Genomic DNA, 20,607 nt, shown 5'->3' with positions numbered 1-20,607 from the left:
GGACGATTTATCATCGCAATAGTAGGCGAGTTAATCATTTTTCTTTCATTTAATTCTTATTTAACCCGCCGAGATCCAGCCAGGAGACAGAGAGGTCTTACTCATCAATTCATTTATAATGTATATCATGTATTTCTCGTGTATAAAAACAAATGCAACAATAATTCAACCCAGTAAAGAGTTCTCAAAAGCAGCACAGGAAGAGCAGTGGGACGTCCCGCAGCTGTACTGTTTGTGTGTGTTTGTTTTTTTGACCCCTGCAGCACCATAAAAGAAATAAATGACCAACGCTAGTAAATGCTCTTCATTCAGGTCTGCCTAAAGGGGCCTGACTGTGGAGTGAAAGCCGCGCACTGACCCAGCAAAGAGCCCACAATGCTTTGCCCCTTTATGACCAAATAAAGCATCCTTTTCCCTTCCTCTGGGTGTGCAGCACAAAGGGCCTTGCCTACGCTAGGACAAAGGAAGTGTCGCTTTCAACTGTGCGTCCATTTGTGGTATAGGCTACCTTTCAACACATTATGCTGATACTAATATGATTTGTTCTCTCAGTATGTATTCTTATTAACATATACAGCGTTGAGACATAACAAAACTGTTGCAGACTAGACACGCTGCTGCTTTATGATTTGCTCACTTCTTAACTCCGAAATGAACAATGTTTGCGGATTCAAAATATAAGCGTTGCCCAGTGGTGGTTGTTTTGGTGTTGGAGGGCAGATCATTTCCGGTTCACTTTCCCTGCCCAGAATGTCTGACCCAGTCCAAAGATTTAAACCGGCAACCATCCAGTCACAATCTGGCTTCTCCAACCTTCCAGCCCTCTCTCTGCATGCCTGTTTTGAGGCACTTCTCTGCCAGGATAATGAAAAGAAAAAAGTGATGAAAATAAGTAGAGAAAGGCCGAGAATAAGACAGAGCAGCCATTATTCAAGTCTAAAGTGTCTAACTCATGAAATTCTAGAGTCAGGTATGGACACCTCTGTGACCAATTTAAACGTTTGCCTTTCTTTTGCTTTGGGTCTTTGGTTTCCTCTGGTATTGAAAGATGAAAACATGGAGACATGATTAGAGTCAGAGAGAGAGAAGACAGAAACAGAGAAACATCGGCAAAGAGAGAAAAGCGTGAATTTCCTCGAAAGTGAAAGCCTCAATCAGTCAAACCGTTTTACCTTCTCGCCCAAATAAAGTACGTGGCAGCTCCTCTCCAGCCTCTCGATGAGTGCGCCACTTAGTAAGGAGACAACATGTTCTGAGGTGATTCACCATTATTTCCTCTACACTTCCACGTCGGGACGACCTCTCCTGACCTTTGACTGGGGACCTCTTGACCCCGGCTTTGTGTGGCCGTCAGGTGCCAGCTTGGCTTCCGCGGGGATCCAGATTCCATCAAGATGCTCTCACCCAAGGGGGTTTGGTATTGTCTTCCTGGCACAAAGAAATAAGGATCACCAATCACATAGCCATGTCCAAACCATATGGACAGCAGTCAGTGGACACATACAGGGACGCAGACACACAGATGGATATAGTAACTAAAAAATACTTTACAGTACTTTAGTAAGACTTTCAAGTAGGCTATCTGTACTTTGCTTTAGTTTTTCGTAGACTTTTGACTTTTCCCCTCTCCATTTCAAAGGAAAAATCTGTACTTTCTACTCACTCTGTGATGCAGAGGAACGCTCAACAGAAAACCACTTTAGAACATAACAGAGGAATACATTTACTTTGATACTTTAAGTACATGTAAGACCGTGCACTCACTTTTATACATTGACATGAGTAAAATGCTTTGAATTGAGTATTTCATCTTCTACTGAGTATATTTTTAGATGAGTACTTCAGTAAAGCATTTGAGTACTTCTACTACCTCTGGATACTGAGGCACACACACATTTTACTGTGCAGTGTGTACACACACACGCACGCACACGCACGCACATACAAACATGTTGTCTACTTGTGCATGGTTCTCATCCTTCCTCTGCTCTTTCTCTACTCCCACCAAAACCCACTTGCTAAACTTCACAGCAGGCTGTTGCCAGAGAATGTCAGACATGCTTTAGTCCAAGACATCCAAACATTAGGAGGAATCATATGGAATCTGCCTGCCTCCCTCTTTCCCTCCTCTGATTGTAACATCTTGTGGGCAAGTTGTCAGCTGCTCTCGCCAGTCACTGAGATCAAAGCGGTAGTAGCTATATCTCTCTCCCAGCGATATCATTCTTTATGAATATTTTGATCTTCGCAGGTTCCACCACAAATTACGATTTTGCCCACTGGCTTTGATAAGGGAGGATCGCTTGTCCTCCTCAAGGGGAATTCATATCATACATCTCGCTCCTCCGCTTCTCTCTCGATCCTTTCATTCTCCTGCTTTCATCGTGATACAGAATAACAGCATAGAGACTTCAATCCAGGAGTCAAAGTCCAATCAACCCTGACTTCAAGAACAAAGATGTTCATCTTGGCATTGGTGAACGTATGTCTCGTTTTCATATTGGCAACGTCTCTCTCTCTCTCTCTCTCAACCCTGTCCTTTTCTTCCTGAAGCGGGCACAATATGTGGGAACAAACGGTGGAGAAGTGAGGATCAAAGTATCTCTCTGTCTCCTGAGCCTGGGGAGGATTAGGGCCAGGAGACTTCTGAGGAACAGTCATAAAGTATGGCCTTGCCTGCGGGGCATAGAGGGGGTGGGGAGGGGGGGTGAAGAGAAGGAAAGAGGGGGCAGGCTATTCAGAACGCTGCCGCTCGCATGCTCACCAGATCTAATATGTCACATCACCCCTGTGCTTATGTCACTTCACTGGCTTCCTGTAGCCTATAGATTTCACTTTAAAATTCTCACTCTCACCTACAAAGCACTATCAGGCCCCTGCATACATCACTGATTTACTCCACCCGCATATATCTGCCCCGTCCCCTTAGATGCAATGATGTGAATTTGCTTCAGGTACCTCGCACTCGCCTAAAGACTCGTGGCGACCGAGCCTTCGAGGCCTTGGCCCTTAAATTATGGAACTCCTTGCCCTTCTGCCTCTTAGATTTGCTGTTTCTGTGGAGTCATTCAAAAATCTGCTAAAAACTCACCTTTTTAAAGAGGGGTTCAATGCTTGATGCTTGATGCTTTCTCACTGTTTTTGTATTCAGTTTCTTTTATTGTATCTTTGAACAAGTACTTCTGTACTTCCGTCTGTGCTCCCTCTTGTATTTCTTTTTTATACTAATTTTACAGCTGTGGCCCCTGTTTTTGATCACTTGTGCTGAGCATGCTGTGTATATTGTTGTATTTTTAGTTTTCCTCTTACAGAAAGCTCATATTCATGTTATTTTAGAGTGAAGCTAAATCGTGCATTCCTTTATCGCAAAATAACTGGGATGTGGAGGCTAAATGACGTCACATCCGTTTTGTTAACATTCCATTTGCAGAAAAGTTGAGCTGGGAAGTTCACTGTTCACTGGTCCGATCCACTAGCTAGCCAGGCTAGCCATTGTTAGCAATAACAGTTGATAACAAGGCATTTCGTGGCATTTTGCGCATACAAACACTGCCTCATGTCCACACAGATAGAAGTAGGCTGTGCTGTGTGTACAGCTGATTTAATGAGACACAAACAAGACAGAAGTGCTAAATAGCATTTATACGATTATAACTACTGTTGTTGCGCGGATCAGCCATCTTGGATTTTTTACGTCGGGGCTGCTGAGGCTCCTACGAGTTTGGAATGGGAAATACCAGCTCTAGTGACGTCACGTCCCAGCTCATGAACTTTGAACCGGTAAGATTACCAGTTCCCAGTTATAAAGGAATGCACGATAAGTAGGCTAATAACCTGACTCTGCCAGATCTGGCAGCGTCAGATTAGCTAAGTAAGGCCGAAATGTGACTTTTTAGACATGCATAAGATGTCCATTTCACCACATGGTGGCAGTGTTTGCAATTTCCTGAGAGCTGTTTGCATCAGACATGATGGCAGAATAGAGGTGTATACTGAAGGGACAACATAAGGTAAAGAAATCTCACTGAGGAATTCAACTTTTTTTAATGGAGCATACTGGCAAGCTCATGTTACACACAATGTGCGTCTGTTTTTTGGAATTGATCATGACTGCAAACTTTCTCAACACATGTTATGCAAAACAATCAATTTCATTCAATTTCATATTTATATAGCGCCAAATCACAACAAGAATTATCTGAAACACACACAGCAAACTCATGGAGAGTGAAACAGGTGACCGGATACCAGGGCAGGCACAAAACCACTCGCAAATAATTTACTTCATGTGTATTATGTATGAGAATGCATTTGTCCATTGTTGAATGACAGCCCCTCTGATTTCTGTGTGGTGCTGATGGACAGCTCCTTTTATCGTTCAAATAAAAATTGCTCTGAGAACGCATTATTAGGCCTCTGTACTGGATGTAGGCCGAGAACATTTTTGAGATTTTCAAGTGGGCCATGAGTCGGAAAAGTTTGGGAACCGCTGTTCCACCCCATCCCTGTCCCCTTCTCTGGTTGTCCTTTTTCATCACTCCATCCCTTGCCCTCTCTCCTCAACTATGGCTGGAGGGTAGACAATGACCTGGATGACAAAGTTCTTATGCATCTTGGTGTCTTGGAGGCGGGTGTTGTCGGTAAGGAGCTTCCCAGAAAAGAACCACCTCTGATGGGACACGTCCATGTCTTCCTCCTGTCCTTCCAACTGCTTCTTCAGCTTCCAGATGGAGTCTGCCATGCAGGCTGTCAGGCGCAAGTCTTTGCCTGTTGACAACCGCACCCGCAGCTGGAACTCCTGTTTGGGTGGAGGGAGTGGAGCTTGTTTTTCTGTATGTTCATTGACTTCACTCTCATTGGTCTTTTCACAGATGAAGTTGAGGGGCGGGGCTAAAGTGTAGTCTGGGAGCTGGTAGTGGTTGCCCAGTTCATCATAACTCTCTGTTAGAGAGCCGTGAGGCAGTGTGATGCAGGCTCCGTCCACTATAGCCTGTGCTAGCTCCAGGTCACTGCACTCTGCAGCCAGGGCCGCCGCTCTGAGTGCATCCCAGATCTCCTTCCTGCCATCAAAAGCTGGTGCAGTATCCCAAAAGTCATCCCTCTGACTCTGCAGCTGGCCCTCTGTCATCGGGTGCTCACTCTTCCATTTTGGAAGCTCCTTCTTCAGGGGCTCATTCCGTACTCCATGTTTTTTTATCCTTGCCGTCCTTCTTCGGGCGCTGTCTTGTCGGTCGATCCGATTCCTCCCAAAACAGCCTCCCATCAATGTCCCATAAATACAGTCTCGTCACCCTATTATAGTAGTAAGATTGTGGAATTGCTCGAGTGACAGCACTGGCGACATCATCACTGATGACATCACTCACTGATTAATCACAAATGACTCGAGTGACATCACTGATGACATCATCATCAAGTGCTCAAGTGACATCACTGGTGAGATCACCAATTCTATACATACAGTACATAAATATCAGTCATTTATGACAAGACATCATCAGTGATGTCTTAAATCCTCTGCAGAGGCTATACTTTTTTCTTTTTCTTCTGATATCCTCTGTTTATTAAACGGACTAGAAATTGTGGGCCTCGCATGCTCATTTCAAGTCGCTGAAAGAAAGTGGCAAGGTCGCCGATCATGTCATACGTGGCCGAAAGAGTGGCCAGGTCATGATGATGTCATAAGCGGCCACTAGGGGCCGAGTGGCAAAGTCACCGATGATGTCATACGTGGCTAGTGGCCAGGGCACCAATGATATCATACGTGAACAGTTCTAGACAGCTTGGCCTGTGGCCAGGTCACTATATCACTATACCCCACCACTATATAGCTCCTCATCCCTCCTGAGCAATGTGCCTTCACCTTCGTGAAGGGGTCCTCCGTTAATAGAGATTTCAGCCCAGGGGCGGAAACCATCGTCTGGATCCCTCCTCCCTGCCGGTTCCCAAGTGTGAAACCACCCTAAAACCTGGCCATTTCCACGACTGGTCATCAGTGATGTCATGCGAGCAGTTGTGATGTCATCAGTGATATTGTCATCAGTGATAATGTCATAAGTAATGACATCATATCACTGATGATGTCATAAATCACTGATGATGTCACAATGTCCAGTGAACTGATGTCAACTGATCATGTCACTCACTGGCAGTCGTGCTGTTGCAGCCACATCAATGCTGAAAGGCGATAAGACTACAAGCACCATGGTGCCCCGGCCTCAACTCCCAAATGAACAGCTGATTGTCAACACAGAAAAATCTATGTCTGCCGTGAGCAGGGAAGGAAGGGTCTCAAAGATGGACAGCAAAGAGAAAACGTCCTCAGTATGTGGAGGTGGTGAGGGATCGCTGGACCGATCCCAGCTCCTCCTCCCCTCAGTAAACACAGGACTGTCACCAAAGAAAAGGACCACCAGCCAGTGTAAGTCTGAGCCTCATCTCCTGTGCACCTCCAAGAGAACCATCTACACCGCTGGACGCCCTCCCTGGTACAATGAACATGGAACCCAGTACAAAGAGACCTTCATCGTTGGCCTGTGTGGCGGCAGCGCTTCAGGAAAGACCACCCTAGCCAGGAAAATCATAGAGGCTCTAGATGTCCCATGGGTCGTCCTACTCTCAATGGACTCATTTTACAAGGTCCTGTCCACAGAACAACAGAATCTGGCTGCCAGCAACGACTATAACTTTGACCACCCCGACGCCTTTGACTTTGACTTGCTGAAGCACACACTGCGCAAGCTCAAAATGGGCAAGAGTGTGAAGATCCCAGTCTATGACTTCACAACACATGGGCGACAGAAAGAGTGGAAAACAGTGTATGGAGCCAGTGTTATCATCTTTGAGGGAATCATGGCCTTCGCAGATAAAGAGCTGTTGCAGTTGCTGGACATGAAGATCTTCGTGGACACGGACTCTGACATCCGCCTGGTGCGGCGGCTGAGGCGGGATGTCACAGAGAGGGGTCGAGACATCGAGGGCGTCATCAAACAGTACAACAAGTTTGTTAAGCCAGCCTTTGAGCAGTACATCGAACCTACCATGCGCCTGGCTGACATTGTGGTGCCACGTGGTGGCGGCAACATGGTGGCCATCGATTTGATCGTTCAACATGTCCACAGTCAGTTGGAGGAGCGCGAGCTCAGCGTCAGGGCGGCCCTGGCATCAGCCCACCAAGCGCAGACCCTCCCGCAGACCCTCAGTGTTCTGGAGAGCACACCCCAGGTGAAGGCCATGCACACCATCATCAGAAACAAGGAAACCAGCCACGATGAGTTCATCTTCTACTCCAAGTGGTTGATGCGCCTGTTGATTGAGCAAGCGCTCTCCTTCCTCCCCTCGCATGTCCACATAGTCCCCCAGGGAGAGGATTATGAAGGCAGGACTTTCCATGGCAATAAGATCACAGGTGTGTCCATCCTGCTGGCAGGAGAGGCCATGGAACCGGCACTGAGGGCGGTGTGCAAAGATGTCCGCATCGGCAAGATCCTCATCCAGACCAACCAGGACACGGGAGAACCAGAGCTTCACTACTTGCGTCTACCTACGGACATTGATCATGAAGATCATGTGATTCTGATGGACTGCACTGTGTCCACTGGAGCTGCTGCCATGATGGCTGTACGAGTCCTGCTCGACCATGATGTTCAGGAGGATAAGATCTTGTTGGTGTCCCTGCTGATGGCAGAAATGGGAGTCCATTCAGTGGCCTACGCTTTCCCGCAGGTCAAGATCATCACCACTGCTGTCGACAAGAAGGTCAACGAACATCATCGCCGGCATACGAAGTTTTGGGGATCGATATTTTGGGACATACACACCCCCAGACTGGAGCAATGACAACACGGATGAGCCCAGTTACTGATTGGAACACCAACATTTTTGGGAGATTCACCTATTTGCCATCTTCCCGATAGTAAGATGAGAAGATAGAGATGCCTTTCTTTTATTTCAGTCTCACCAGTCAAGACGTGTAGGCTAAAATGCCAGTGTTGTGTATTATGAATAAAAGACCAACCGTCGCTTTAATGCCGGTCCCAGTTACACAAATTCAGCCAGATATTAACACGTTTTGGTCGCGGCCGACATATTTCCAGCCTCAGGCACGAATATGAAAGTTGGGAAAGACTCCGTTTTTAGGCTACCTCTTGTAAGTGTGACATAATGAAAGACCAGCATCATGGTGTCTGGGACGCCTCACTGACATCCAGACGTTCTAGCGTGCCCGTCTTTTTATCATTTTCTCGCCTAATTTGAGAGCCCCTATGACACGTTCCAGGGCAGCTTTTTGACTTCAGCTTGGAGTGCGGCTTGTTTTCGGTGGTAGAGACACAGCATCCCTGGTAACCATAGTAACTCACTCACTCCTGGATCCTGCTCCTGCACGTGAGGAGAGCGGAGGAAGAGACGCTGTAGGCTGCTGCTTTGAATCGACGCTAAACTGCAGGGCTGCAGGGAAAGCGAGAAATAGGCTACAAAATCTGTAGGCTACAATCAGGGGCGGACTGGGATCCTAATTCAGGCCGGGCATTAGATACCAAGCAGGCCAGGCCGATACGGGCCAACGCGCGTGCCGGCGTCCGAAGGGCGGCGGCGAAAAATTTGGGCCGTTTGAAGCCCAATTTGGGCCGTTTGAAGCCAGATTTGTGCCGTTTGTAGCCAGATTTGGGTCGTTTGTAGCCAAATTTGGGCCGTTTGAAGCACAATTTGGGCCGTTTGAAGCCCAATTTGGGCCGAGTCCAATTTTAGTGAGATGCACCCACTTTAACCCTGAATAAAGTAATAAAACCACTAGTAAACCAGTAGGCGGCGCCTGGCCTGCTGTTCAGTGAGTGGCCTGACTGCGAGCACAAAAAAAAAAAAAAAAAAATTCAGGCCAGGCCAGGCCAGGCCACCGGGCATTTGCCCGACGTGCCCGATTATGCAGTCCGCGCCTGGCTACAATATACCGGGTATTAATAGATTTTGTAACCTAGTGTGTATATTTCTCACTTTCTGCTGCTACACAGTGCTGCGCTGCGCTGTGTAGTCTTATTTTCAATTATCAATTTGTTTTTCACTACATGAGAAAATGCACTTGTGCCGTTCCTGTCTCTGCGTCAGAGTTGGCAGCCCTGGTCAGACTTGTAGTATTGCCAGTCTCCCGGCCAAGTACGCCTCGAATTTATGGCAGTAGGGTATGCCTAGTCTGACATGGTGACAAGTTGTAGTTACTGTATCTTTGATTGTTAATGTTAACTACATGTATAGAAAAGTACTAAAGTAGGGTCGTTTTAAACGGAGCGAGACCAGAGGAGCGGACGTTACTAAATTAATGTACCTACTAAGTTAGCTAACGTTAGCTATTTATTGTCCATGAAAAAGCACATGCCACATGACAAACAGCTCACAACATATGGCAGTAACCTACTTATCTTATCTTACAGGAGAGTTAACATTTTAGCTAACAAGTAGTATAAGTCACATGAGCGAAGTGCAGTGCTGGTTGTGTGTCAGTTTGTCCAGTCATATATGCACTAACATTAGCTATTTAGATTTTTTTTCTCTGTTTCAAGGTGAATATGATCATAATGAAATCGGATGAGAAATATAAAGAATATTGTGCTTTTTATCCAGAAAAAACTGAGCGTCGCCGTTCACTTCCATTTGTTTATCAATGGCGGTGACATTGAGGTAAGAGCCACAGATCAATGAGGTATCTACTTCTTCTTCTGTGGTGTTTTATGGCAGTTGGCATCCTTTATGTTGCATTACTGCCTCCTTCTGGATTTATCCATCCACTGTTTCCCTACATGCTGTCTTCTTCTAATGACTTTCTGGCAGACTGAATGCCTTGCGGCACATTGCTGCCTCACAGAATATTACACAAATTCCAGACTCGGGGTCCGCTCCCTCCTCAATCTTCCTCCCTCCGGCCACCTCGCTCTCCTATTCGACCTCCATGTTCCTGGACCTCTCGGCCCTCATGTCAGCACGCCCACCTCCCTCGTTGCTCAACGGCTCCTCCGACTCCCCTACCATGAACTATGAAGCGATAAAAGGAGCGACTAAAAAGTAGCGATAGGCTTTTCGAATGCACCGCCCACGAGGTCCGTGGTTGGCCAATTCATATGTCTGTCACGCATCCTTTTTTTTGTCTTGGGAGGCGGGCGTTTTGAGAGTTGTGTTCCAGACGTCGTAGATCATCTATGGCTGGCACTGCAAGACTAAGAACTATATTATGTGACATCATCAGTGATGTATGACATCATCACTGTCTGTGACATCATCAGTGATTTATGACATCATCAGTGATATAATGACATCGCTATAGTACAGTAGTGCCCTTGCGGCCAGTCTTCTGCTGAGAGAAACAAATACAATATGAAGGAGACAACAGCCAAGCAACATGAGAAAGCCAAGGACCCCAAAGCGGACAAGAAGAAAGATGCGGGCCCAGAGCGGCAGGACATGGAGATGCCAGAGGAAGATGCGGCTAACGTGGTGAAGCCCCCCGAGGAGCTCGATGTGCTCACCCTCGAGGACATACATGAGCATGTGAAACAGATAGAGAAAGCAGTGTCGGGGCAGGAGCCACGCTTCGTGCTGCGTGTTGTGCGAGCGTTGCCATCCACCAGCCGCCAGCTCAACTCCAACGTGCTGCACAAGGCCATCTCTGCCTTCTACAGCAACAACGCCAATGCCAAGGACTATCTGCTGGGCTTTCTGGAAGAGCCCATGGAGATGGTGGAGGGTGAGATCCAGTTCCCACCCAGGACGGGGAAGGCAGCCTCCACCCCTCTCCTGCCTGAGGTGGAGGCCTACCTGCAGCTACTCCTGGTGGTCTATCTCACTAACAACAATAGATACACTGAGGCCCAGAACGTGTCAGATGACCTTCTTCAGAAGATCGGCTCTCAGAACCGCAGAGCGCTGGACCTGGTAGCTGCCAAGTGTTACTACTACCACGCTCGGGTCTACGAGTTCCTTAACCAGCTAGACACCATCCGCAGCTTCCTCCACACCCGGCTGCGTACAGCCACGCTACGTCACGACGCTGACGGCCAGGCTGTCCTACTGAACCTGCTGCTGAGGAACTACCTGCAGTTCAACCTGTACGACCAGGCCGAGAAGCTGGTCTCCAAGTCTGTGTTCCCCGAACTGGCCAACAATAATGAGTGGGCCAGGTACCTCTATTACACTGGTCGTATTAATGCCATCCAGTTGGAGTATTCTGAGGCCCGGAGGACTCTCACCAACGCCCTGAGGAAAGCTCCGCAGCACACAGCAGTTGGCTTCAAACAGATGGTCCATAAGCTGTTGATCGTGGTGGAATTGTTGCTGGGCGAGATTCCAGACAGACTGCAGTTCAGACAGCCATCGTTCAAGAGATCCCTCAGGCCTTACTTCCTCCTCACACAGGCGGTGAGGACCGGTAACCTGGCCAGGTTCAACCAGACCCTGGAGCAGTTTGAAGAGAATTACCAGACAGACAGGACGTACACACTCATCATCCGACTGCGACACAATGTCATAAAGACCGGTGTGCGTATGATCAGTCTGTCCTACTCTTGTATCTCACTGACTGACATCGCTTCCAGACTGCAGCTGGACAGTCCAGAGGACGCAATGTTCATTGTGGCTAAGGCGATCCGTGACGGTGTGATCGAGGCCAGTATTAACCATGAGAGGGGCATTGTCCAGTCCAAGGAGACCATGGACATCTACGGGACCAGAGAGCCTCAGCTGGCCTTCCACCAGAGAATCTCCTTCTGCCTGGACATCCACAACATGTCTGTCAAGGCAATGAGGTTCCCTCCCAAAGCCTACAACAAGGACCTGGAGTCAGCAGGAGCGTCAGCAGCAGGACCTGGAATTTGCCAAATAAATGGCAGAAGATAATGACGACAGTTTCCCATGAACTTCCCTCTTGCTTCCTGCTTCTTGTTGCTTTCTGTGTTTCTATGCTGCCGTCAACAGATCATTAATCCACCACCAATCCCTTTCTTCAACACCTCAGCAGAAGTCCATTTGTTTCTTATAGCACCGAGCAATCGTAAACTCAACCAATGTGTGGATGCTGACAAGCTGCTTGTCTTTTCATGGTCATGGCTGTCAAGAGCTAACCTTGTGAGGCAGCTCCCATGCCTCCCAAGCATCTTAAAACTGTATCTATACTCTCCTATAGCCTAATGATTGTCTGTTCTGACTGTAGGCAGGGCTGAAAAAAATAAAATATTTTTTGTAGTCTAAAACGTATTAAAAAAAATCAAACATTACTTTAATTTAAATAGTGTTTAACTTAGTATATATAGCCTACTAGTATTTTACTTTTACTTACACCGAGTGTGTTCTGTACTTTTCCCCGCATACTTGCTTCATTTCATACTTGGTTTGTAGTAAGAATCCCTACGAACGGCAATCCAATGCCAACCTGTGAGAGGCAGCAATGTGCAGCAAGGCATCTAATCTGCCAGAAATTCAATTTCCGACATCACTGATGATGTCATCAGTGGGACAGACCCATTTATATACTGATGATAATGATAGGTCCCACCCACAAAACGTAATCTCAAAACGGTGTGGACTATCAAAAAACTGCTCAATCAGTTTTGTGCAGGACAGTCCAGACATGCTGTGTGTTGTAACTCTGCATTATGAGCCAATAAAGGTTAAATAAAAATACAAAATCAAACCATGAGGTCAGTCTGACTCGGATCAGTGGCAAAATATAATAGGTTCTTCCTTGGCCCATGCTACACCCTTCCACCAAAGTTTCATGAAAGTCGGCCCAGGCCCCCCCCCCCCCCCCCACCCCTCCATAACGATGACACTGAATGACACTGAAAACTAGCCTCGGCCTTGGTGGAGGTAACAATCTACTCTACTGTATAAGAACCTCCTCTGTCAACAGTGGGATGGTCACTGACCTTTAGCCAGAGGCTGCACTCAGGTGGGCCTGCTGCGGCGCTGCCCTGCATATCTCCACCATCACCTGAGGGGTGGGAAGAAATAATGGGCAGGTGTGACGAAGAGCTTCACCCGGCTTCACCTGGGCCTGTGGTGTGAAGCACCAGCACCACCTTTCAAGCTGATGGCACAGATAGAGACTTCCTGGGAAATGGATAGGTAGACGTATGGGAGCGGCCCGCTTGTATACTAATTAGACACACACACACACACACACACACACACACACACACACACACACACACACACACTTTTACAAATTAGAGAGGGTGGTGGTAGTTGACCCTCAGATAACACTGATGGCTACATTGAGTCAGAGGAAACGGCTCGAGCCAAAATGAGGCTTTACCTCTAGAAGCAACATCACAGAGACTGAATGATGAACTAATATGTAGTTTCCACATCCAGAGCAGATCAGATCTGAATGATGAACTAACATGCAGTTTCCACATCCAGAGCAGATCAGATCTGAATGATGAACTAACATGCAGTTTCCACATCCAGAGCAGATCAGATCTGAATGATGAACTAACATGCAGTTTCCACATCCAGAGCAGATCAGATCTGAATGATGAACTAACATGCAGTTTCCACATCCAGAGCAGATCAGATATGCATTATTAGGTTATGCTGTGCAGCCAAAAGCAGTTTCCACATACTGTAGATAATCCCCTTTCCCCAGCAGACCAGTTCCATCCTTGATTGCACAAAATTACTTATTACTTACTTATTTCATCTGATTTATTACATTTTGTGTTTGCTCAGAATAGCAGAAACAGGGTCAGATTCATTTAAGAAAGAGAATAAGAAATCCTCTCTCTTCTCCCACAACAACCACTGCTGAGGTTCCCTTGAGCAAGACGGTGAACCCCAAACCTCCAGTGGAGCTGCTCAGTGTCTAACAGTAGAAGTCTGTGGCTTTACTGGGCAGCTCCCAGGTCACGGTGTGAATGAATATGAGGCAGGGTCAGGGTGGCGCTGAAACAAGCATGACCATGTCTACAACTATTTTATGAACTCCATAACGAACTAGAGGTACTGTGCAGCCTGTTCGCAGGATCAGGGTGGAGTGGTCCAAATTGGCTGGGAAACGGTTGGACTGGGTAAGGAGTACTGGGAATGGCTGTCAACGGCCCAGTCCACAGGGTCTGAGTGGGTGGCCTCTCCCGGGTCCTCATATGGCTTCAGACACTTTGGTCCACTGTTACCCACATGAACGCACACAAAGGCAAACAACAAACGCCAAATGTCCGTATCTTTACACAGGCACACACCTAAACACACACACACACACACACACACACACACACACACACACACACACACACACACACACACACACACACACACACACACACACACACAAAACCGTGGTGGGGCAGGGTGTGCCTATCTGCATACGGTATGTACAAAGGCTTTTATTGGCTAATATGAAAAATGTTTTCCCGGTGGAAATCACCAGTTGGCTAACCACAAACATTCTCCTAGGAAGTCCTGAGAGCCCAACTGTCCTGCTGGAAAACACTTTGAACAATCAAACGCAAGACGCCAAGATGATGTTTCAGAGGCTAGGGCTGAGATCGAGAGAGGGCTAAGGATTGGTAAAGCGATAGAGGGATAAACAGAGAGTGAGAGAGAGAGAGAGAGAAGGGGGAAGGCCGGATTTTCAGCAGAAAGATAAGTTTGACATAAATCCTCTACAATGGTTCTCATTCATTATAGTCTATTGGGAATTTCTATTTTGGGGAGAAATGATCATGTGTTTCCATTACAAAATAGCTGAGCTGGTTGCTATCAAACACACATAAACAGAATAGGAAAACAAAAACCTTGAGATCCACCAGGTCGAAAAGGGGCAAAACTAAAGATGATACAGGGCCTGAGGCTGCAGGTTCAGCTGGTGCCTTCAGAGAGCTCATGAATCACCCAACGAGCTGTTGACCTCTCCATCTTACCTGATAAGCAGCTGTGTGTGTGTGTGTGTGTGTGTGTGTGGGGGGGGGGGGGGGGGGGGGTTCATAGGTGTAACAGGGGTGTCGAGTTTCTAGTCGTTTTTGCCTGACAATGAGTATTGAGCAGACTGATTGAGGTGTTTCAGTTCAATCAATCAATAATCAATTATTTGCAATGTAATCATTCTCCAACAGCCTAACATATCTCTGTCTCTCTCACGCTCTCTCTCTCTCTCTCACCCCCCCCCCCCCCCCACACACACACACACACACACACACACACAGGGTTGGGAAGAAGGGAATTAGAAGAAAACCACAAAAAGACATTTACGGGCATGCAGGCTCAATGGCAGCAGCCGTCACCCAAACAGGCTGCCGCCACAGAACCACAGGCAGAGAAAACCTCTGTCTGTTGACTCTAGATTAGTGACTTAATATAACCACACAAAGACTGCCTTTCTCTCTGCTGGCCTGAGGGAATATGCTGAAAACGTAGGTTATATAATCTATTTCTATTTTACTGTCAAGGAGGTCACAATTTGTTCAACTGAAACAATGGAATTGTGTGCAGAAGAAAAGTATTTGAATGTGACTTTTTTTGTTTGACTCATTTGTTTGACTAAAATCACTGTTGTCAGGTATAAAACGTGTCTCCAAAATGTCAACTGTTCAAGAACGGAACTAGTTTTTTGCATTTTTAAGTGTATTTGTTTGGTTTTGAGAAAGGTTGCATAAACCCAAGGCTTAACTCACAGAGAGGTAGCCAATGCAATCCCTCAAGTGACGTGAAAGTGAGATGCCAGCTGAGGAAAGATGCCTGGATGGTTGCCAGTTGACTATTTTCTATGCAGTAAGGTAGTGGTGCCCTCTAGTGGTGCCCTATCTCAGAGTTCATTACACAGCTTATCATGATGAGTGGCAGGTGTTGCAGTGGGAACCTTGCCAAAGGAGGATGCATCAAGGCTGCAGTAGCACACAGTAGCACACAGTAGCACAGTGTGTAACCATAACAGGCCCATCATCTCCATAACAGAGAGGAGTGTGGAGTGTCACGCTGGACATGGTTTGACAATCTGCTCTCTCTCTCTCTCTCTCTCTCTCTCTCTCTCTCTCTCTCTCTCTCTCTCTCTCTCTCTCTCTCTCTCTCTCTCTCTCTCTCCCTCTCACTATCGATATGCTTTGCCCCCGAGCCATATAAGCAGCCATCTGCACATTGTTGAAGTTGAGTTTTCTGTGGCTGTGAGTGTGAGATCATGCCCACAACAACAGCAGCAGCGGCAGCAGCACACAAACTGATTATCTTCAGAGTGTTACGAAATCAATCGCCTCCTAAGCACTCAGTATATTCTCTCTGTCCCAAATGTGACATGAAAATGTCCCAGCGGTGGAGGGGGGCATGGGACATCATCAGGGGACATCATGTCCCAGCGGTGGAGGGGGGCATGGGACATCATCAGGGGACATCATGTCCCAGCGGTGGAGGGGGGCATGGGACATGAAAATGTCACACCAGTAGCAGGCGGGACGAGGATGGGGAGGATGGAGGACAAGAGGGCTTGCAGGGAACGATCATTCATGGTTGCCTTGGACAGCCAGCAGCATTAACAAACTCACAGCATACTAATGCCTTTTATGTCCACTGGCTGCAGTTGGTATGGAGATACTGTCGAGTAAGTGTTCATGGCCTTGAACAGTAATACAGGAATATGGAAAACAATACAGATTTTTAGCTATAATATCAGACAATGACACTTGTCTGTCACGGACTGTTAGGTGAGAGTAAGCACTGTATCCCTTTAGCTCAGATATGATCATGTTTATTTATGTATTTCTGGCTGTCTGATCATTGAATGATGCTTGTTGCCTGTTTCATGGGGACGTAGGCCTACTGTTATGTGACTCTCAGTGCGAAATAGACTCTGGGTTCCCAGATTGCCCTGCGGTGCTCATCCCTCTACCCCGCGATGGTCATCCCTCTACCCCGCGGTGCTCATCCCTCTACCCCACGGTGGTCATCCATCTACCCCGCGATAGTCATCCCTCTACCCCGCGGTGGTCATCCCTCTACCCCGCGAGGGTCATCTTTCTACCCCACGATGGTCATCTCTGTACCCCGCCATGGTCATCTCTCTACCCCGCGATGGTCATCCCTCTACCCCGCGATGGTCATCCCTCTACCCCGCGATGGTCATCCCTCTACCCCGCGATGGTCATCCCTCTACCCCGCGATGGTCATCTTTCTACCCCGCGGTGCTCATCTCTCTACCCCGCGATGGTCATCCCTCTACCCCGCGATGGTCATCCATCTACCCCGCGATGGTCATCCCTCTACCCCGCGGTGGTCATCTTTTATGTGAGCAGCACCAGAGCAAACTAGGTCAGTCTTGTTGTGTTACCCCGTGTGTGTGTGTGTGTGTGTGTGTGTGTGTGTGTGTGTGTGTGTGTGAGAGAGTGTGTTTTAGCCTGAGGTATGAAATAGCTGCACCAGTGTTTGACAGCCAGGCTGATATATAATGCCATCATTCATAACCCCAACACACTAATAACAACCACAGCATCGCGTAAGCGTCGATGGACTGCTTAGCAGGCGTCCCGTCGCTTTGAACTCTGCACTTTATCACATCACAATGGGTAGGGCGTGGATTTGCATCTGTGTGTGTATGTGGGTTTGTGTGTGTGTGTGTGTGTGTGTGTGTGTGTGTGTGTGTGTGTGTGTGCGTGTTGTGCGTGTGTGTGTGCGTGTCGTGCGTGTGTGTGTGTGTGTGTGTGTGTGTGACGTGTGTGTGTGTGTGTTTGTGTGTGTGTGTGTGTGTGTGTTTGTGTGTGTGTGTGTGTGTGTGTGTGTGTGTGTGTGTGTGTGTGTGTGCGCGTGCGTGCGTGCGTGCGTGCGTGCGTGCGTGTGTGTGTGTGTTTGGAAGTGGAGGGATAGAAGCATAAGGAATTGGCCAAAGTTTGACACTCCTGCCCCACCTCCCGTACTCCCACTGACCGGATGACTTGACCCCATAGCCTGGATCTCCATAGCTGGAGAGAGAGAGCAGATTAAAAATGCTAAGAGTGACTGGAGGAAAAGCAGGAACAGATTGATATTTTGTTTTCTGTATAAAATATGTCAAATACCTAAAAGTTTACAAACCCAATATCTCTTTAGCATTATGGCCGATCCATCCATGCCCATTTACCAATATAGATCTGTGTAGGTGTAACCGAGTGAATGAGTCCTTGAGAGTCCCAAGTGGTAGCGAGTAAGTAGGTTATAAACTCACTCCCCAGTATAAAGACTGGTTGGTTAACCAGCTCCGCCAATTGTCACAGTTTTTAATGTGTGAATTTCGTAAAACATATAGCCTGGAAAGTTTTAAAAGTGAATTGTGACAACACACACTCAAAGCTGCGGCTCCATGATCCCATTATGACGGTTTGACAAAACTGTCAAACTTAAACTGTGATTTCTCAAAAAGTTCAAAAGATTCAAAAGCTGACAGATTGAAAAAGTACTAAAAGCTGTGACCTGTTTAATAACTAGAAAAGACCAGACCTTTTTGAAAGTAATATGTGCAATAACTTTGTTGAATAAAACAATACAATGCTGCTGGTACTTGACTTTTCCTAAAGATGTCATAGAAAGGATGATGGGAGAAGATGCCAGGATCAATTGAGCTACGGATGCATTGCTCACATCTCAGAGAGGAGAAGCGGTGATACTTACATTACTGAGTGGCAAATGTCAGCCTCCTCTGGTAAAACATTCCGCATAGGCGCACACAGCTGGGATGCTGTTTTGCAGGTCGCCGTGGAGACGGCGGGGAATGAGAGAGAGGGAGAGACTGATGGTGGGGCAACAGAAGGGGAGAGTGAAAGGGTGCGTGAGCCTCTCTTTCATCAGGTCACACACACTGACATCCATTCAGCTTCTTCCCCTCGTAAACGCTGACATAACTGCTGACATGAACTCAGATCTTCCTACTATGGCTTTAGTCTGCCGTGCATCCTCTCCTCATGTCAATAGAAAGACTGTATGTTCCTCTGGTTTTAAGTCAATAGAAGAGGAATGGTCATGGGTGGCTGACAGTAGAGACCTTATTTCAGTAGGGTGTGTGTGGCTGCAGTGAGACTCAAACCCCAAACCCTGCTGCTGTCACAAGTGATGATCTGGTCCTTGAAGACTCATTGTGACATGGAGGATAACCTCATGCAGTCCAGCTGTCATCTAAACTGAGCTGTTGGCTACGCCAGAACCCCCCCAGGGGGTCATGAGACTTTTTTCTTTTGGGGTTTGGGGGGCTCAACTCAAGATGATTTATGGGATATGAAAAACATACTATACAGATTGTTGTTGTTGTTGTTGTTGTTGTTGTTGTTGTTGTTGTTGTTGTTGCTGTTGTTGTTGTTGTTGTTGTTGTTGTTGTTGTTGTTGTTGTTGTTATTTTTATTATTATTTAATTTTATTTAATTAAATTTTTAAATACTCAATTGTTTTCAGCCTGTGGACCTCTGCTAATTCAATTAAAGGGAAATCATTCAGGGGTTGTGAAGACATTTTGTTTTATATGTGTCAAAGATTTTGAGAACCATTGGGCTAATTGACTACTCAATGATGATTACAATCAACCTTCAACTGCAGGTCGGCCTACAAGCAACGGTGCAGACCATTGTCGATTAAATCCTCAGAGCCACATCCTGATTTCTCGGAGGACATGCACGTATAATAATAACTTTATTTATGTAACACCACACCACATAGAATGTCATCCTCTCCACCGACGACTGTTCCATCTGCCCCTCCTCTGAAGTCCGTAATATTGGGGTCCTGCTCAACCCCGCTTGACCCGACGCTCTGTTTCCAATCCCATATCAAACCAGTCACCAAGTCTGTCTTTTACCACCTGAAAAACACTTCACGTCTCCGCCCCTCACTCTCCGACACCTCCGCCCAAACTCTCATCACTTCACGTCTGGACTACTGCAAGGGAGTTCATATACGGGGTTCCTGCCAAGACCCAGCACCGATATGTGCAGAACTCCACCACCGGGTTTCTCACCCGGACCGAACCCTGGCAACGCATCACCCCCACGCTGCAGCAACTCCACTGGCTTCCCATAAAACACTGTATTACTTTCAAGGTCCTCCTCCTCACCTATAAATCCCTGGACGGTCTGGCCCCTCACCGGTCTGACCTACTCCAGCGATACACCCCCTCACGTGGACTCCGTTCCTCTTACACCGGACTTCTTGCTCATCCCCGGCACCAAAAGATCCACCCTGGGTGACCAAGCGTTCCATCTTTCCATCTGTGACTCTGACTCCATCAACATTTTCAAGAATAGACTAAAAACGCATCTCTTCAGACTCGCCTTTCCAGCACAGTAAGGGTTCAGAGTAGCACTATCCCATAACTCTGTTTAGTCCCTTTTTTATTCTTATTTGTACTGCTTTTTCATTGCTTTTTTTTTAAACACTTCACACTTCAAACTTCATTGTGTACTGAAGTCATTTTCAATCTTCAAGAAGCACAAAACAGGTCTGACCTGGTCTTGACCTCTGACTGATGCACATGGAGCTTTGCACTCACTCCCCTTTCAATGACCTTTGAACCCTGACCCTAACACCAAGAGGCAGATGACCTATCACAGTCCGTGTTGTGACCGTGAGATTAGAATCTGACTGGTGCTGAGAGGCAAACACGTTTCTTGAAAATCTGAACAT

General features: G+C 47.1%; 3 pseudogenes across 3 annotated transcripts; 2 read left to right on the top strand and 1 right to left on the bottom strand.

Annotated features, from left to right (window-relative positions):
- Positions 1 to 4,534: 4,534 nt before the first annotated feature.
- LOC310793945 (ubiquitin domain-containing protein 1 pseudogene) lies at positions 4,535 to 5,266 on the bottom strand (annotated as a pseudogene). The gene has a single exon. The product of its transcript is annotated as a ubiquitin domain-containing protein 1 pseudogene (transcript).
- Positions 5,267 to 6,261: 995 nt separating this feature from the next.
- On the top strand, positions 6,262 to 7,864 carry LOC310794248 (uridine-cytidine kinase-like 1 pseudogene; annotated as a pseudogene). Its single transcript has one exon. The product of its transcript is annotated as a uridine-cytidine kinase-like 1 pseudogene (transcript).
- A 2,498-nt stretch (positions 7,865 to 10,362) lies between these two features.
- On the top strand, positions 10,363 to 11,899 carry LOC310794249 (26S proteasome non-ATPase regulatory subunit 3 pseudogene; annotated as a pseudogene). Its single transcript has one exon. The product of its transcript is annotated as a 26S proteasome non-ATPase regulatory subunit 3 pseudogene (transcript).
- Positions 11,900 to 20,607: the final 8,708 nt, after the last annotated feature.

This window comes from Poromitra crassiceps, assembly GCF_964638095.1.
Source record: "Poromitra crassiceps genome assembly, chromosome: 19".
In the NCBI taxonomy this organism is placed as follows: Eukaryota; Metazoa; Chordata; class Actinopteri; order Beryciformes; family Melamphaidae; genus Poromitra; species Poromitra crassiceps.
The sequence above is the reverse complement of the archived record's forward strand: the minus strand, read 5'-3'. Positions and strand labels throughout refer to the sequence as shown.